Raw genomic sequence first — 3,637 nt, 5'->3', positions numbered from 1 at the left:
GGTGGGTGGGTGGATGGATGGATGGATGGATGCATAGATAGATAGATAGATAGATAGATAGATAGATAGATAGATAGATAGATAGATCCAAATGATCGGGCTGGCTGCTTTAACTAGCAGCTTGGATCAGATAAACATTTAAGGTAACTTGTTTATGAACTTCAAGTTAGGGATGGAAGAAGCAGAACATGCCTGGCAGAAAATAAAGTGTAATTTCCAAAAACAAACAAACAAACAAAAACAATCCAGTAAATTTTGGGAACTCCAAGTACTCTAATCTCTAATCCCAGGAATGATAAGAAAGGTAGAAAACTAGTGTGAATCTTTGGGCCATACTAATAAGGCTTGAATTCATCTTAAGTTTTGTAGTAATATTAAGCATTTGTTTTATTAGAAATCCATCGTAACCATTTAACAAAGCATAAAATTGAGGTAAGGAGGCAAGGAGATCTATGACAATGACCCTGGGTAAGACATAGTCCAACAGGGAATAGGACTGACTGAGGTAGATATATACTTCACAAACACTGGTCAAGAGCCTGTGACTTAAGAGACTTCTGGCAAATCCTAAGGGCACAGGTGCTATAGACGGAGCCAGCATACTGCATTAGCCCAGGTTCTGATACAGTAGTTTTACTGGATAAGGATATTTTTTAGAGTTTGGGGCTCACAATAAAGAACACGTTAGGAAAGACCAGGTAGAAGAATTTTGATTTTGTTAAATCGGTTTGAGAGGATAAGGGGAAAGAGTGCACGTGTGGGACTTCTTTGGCTTTGTTGCAGTGACACACAGAAGGAGATGAACTGCAAGTGCATGAGGGGCAAAGAGACTGGGAGTGGGAAGGGTTCTCAGGGAAGGATGATCTCAGAAAGAATAGAAGACAAGGCTAGAGAAGCAGGAGCCTGTCCAGGTCATGGGGCACAGAAGAGAAAGGGCTGAAAAAAAAAAAAGTCACAACAGCCTCAAATACCATAGTGAAACCAAACAAGATAAACACAGAACAAGAGCTACTGAGGTATCATAGACCTTCCTTCCCTCCCTCCATACAGTGAGCATAAAACATCACTAACAGTAATTGAAGAACGAAAGACACATGGAGCTGTTGTGCAGGCAAACACAGCTCACAGAGGATCCCACAAGTCACATACGAGGCACAGGGAAAGGAAAACTGGTGATAGCTTTGATTAAACTCATGTCCAAGAGGTCCTCTGGGGGTGTGAGGGTGAGGTGGTCTGATCCAACAAAAGAAGTTAGGGAAGAACCTGTTAAATGCCTGTCTTTGGAGAAGAGAGAGAGAGAGAGAGAGAGAGAGAGAGAGAGAGAAAGAGAGAGAGAGAACAAAGGAGATGCTTTTGCTAGTGTTAAAAACTCCAGGGCTGGAGAGATGGCTCAGAGGTTAAGAGCACTGTCTGCTTTTCCAGAGGTCCTGAGCTCAATTCCCAACAACATAGTAGCATATAACCATCTATTGTGCAATCTGGTGCCCTCTACTGGCCTGCAGATATGCACGCAGGCAGAATGCTGTATACAAATAAATAAATCTAAAAACCAAAACCAACCAACCAATCAACCAACCAATGAAACAAATACCCTCCAATTAAGCAACAGAAGGGAAGGGGGCCCCTAAAGAGAACATTCACTTTGTTCATGAAATAAAAGTCATAATTGCCAGGCAGTGATGGTGCAAGCCTTTAGTCCCAGCACTTGGGAGGCAGAGGCAGGCAGAGCCCAGAAGCGTCTTACATCAGCTCAGACTAGTTCTCTTTATTTAGAACAATAGCTAATATTTTAATTTTAAAATATTTTAGTGTGATATATTTTGATCATTTTCCTTCCCCTTTCCCAACTCCCCCTACACTCTTTCCAATTTCTCATCTAACCAACATTATGTTCTTTCTATTTCTTTTAAAGTAACACAAAAACACAAAACACTAATAAAACACAAATATTAAAATCAAAACAATCAAAAGACTAGTAAGACAAAAAAAAAAGTATACACAAAATCCCCACAAAGTGTGTTGATCTACTATTGCTAGAAACGAGGCCTGCCCTGGAGTTTAGCTGATATTCCCAGTGACATTTCACTGGAGAAAACTGATTTTCGCTCTGCCAACAGGGATCAATTATAATAGCATCTTGATTCTGGATAGGACCCTACATCTATTTCTTGCTCTTAGTGCTGGGACCTCACTTGGCTTTAATGTGTGTGGGCCTGTGCATGCTGCCACAGTCTTCGTGAGTTTATAGACATATCAGTCCTGTTATATCTGGAAGATACTTTTTCTTTGGAGTCATCACAAGCTCTGTGTTTTTATTCACAGATTCAAGGGAAGCTGAGTTGGGGCTGGTAGTGTGGCCTGTTCCGGGAACATTGGGGGAGGGTAGCAAATCTACACATAACACATCTGTATCATACTTTCTTCTCCCAAGGCTTAGTGAATATTACGGAAGAGGTGCAGGAAGAGCAGAAAAGACAGAAGTTAAGGGGGACTAGAAAAATAACATCTTCAGGACATAGCAGGGCTGTTGCACTCATTAATTCAAGAAGCGATGGCTGTGTGTACAACACCTGTACAAGATCAGTCAGTTGATGTCCCTGAACAATGAGGGGAAAGTTCATAAGCCCCACACCTAGATGGGGAGATTTGGCCAGTTGGGGTGAAGGACATGGAAGAGGGATCCAGGCGGACTTGGAAAGGGTGTCCCAAGAGGACATGATCAGAATATATTGTATACATGTATGAAATCCTCAAAGAATAAAGTAAAATGTAGACAGAAAGGCTTAGTTGTAAAACTCTAAAAGGTAATCCTAGTTATCATTGCCAATTATTATAATATTCATGGCCTTCTGGTACACACAGTGGAACCATGGAATGCTATGGGGTATGGGGGTATGTGTGGGTGTCTTATGCACATCCATGTACATGAATTCAGAGTCGACAGCAGGATGTCAGTGTCCTCCTTCATCCTTCTTGGCCCTTGAAGTATGTTCTCTCACTGAACCAGAAGTTCACCAGCTCTGAGTCAACAAAAATCTCAGGATCTACCCTCCTCTCTCTTCTGGGGTTATGGGAACAGCCTAAGGATTCAATTTTCCATCTTCATACTTTGTAAAACAAGTACTTATACTGAGACATCTCTCCCAGCCATCTTAGCTTTCATGGCTAAATTACTATTGTTTATTAATTACATTTATACGAACGGTCCTTATTAAAAACAGAAATTATGTTTTAAGATTAACATTGAAATACTGAAACTTGCTGGGAACATCACCAAGATATTTAGCTGGAAGACAGAAAATGATAACATGGAGAAAGGTTCAGGGAAAGTATAGAACTGAAAAGTCGCACTTCAGGGCAAAGTCAGAAACGAGAAGCAAATAGAAATGGAGACACAGGACTCAGGAAATAGATCAACTGGTAGAGTGTCCAATTTACAAGCATGAGCAGAACCTGAATTCAGTACTCAGAGTCAATGTTTTATAAAAGAGAAAGAAAAATGGCCTAGGTGTCACAGTGGCACAATGGAAATTTGAATCCCACTGCTAGGGAAAGTGAGACTCATAGATCCCTGCCTGGGGTTTGTTTACTGCTAGAATACCTTATCAGAAAGAAAGAAAGAAAGAAAGAAAGAAAG

The sequence above is a fragment of the Mus pahari genome, chromosome 4 (genome assembly GCF_900095145.1).
Source record: "Mus pahari chromosome 4, PAHARI_EIJ_v1.1, whole genome shotgun sequence".
Taxonomy (NCBI): domain Eukaryota; kingdom Metazoa; phylum Chordata; class Mammalia; order Rodentia; family Muridae; genus Mus; species Mus pahari.
The sequence above is the reverse complement of the archived record's forward strand: the minus strand, read 5'-3'. Positions refer to the sequence as shown.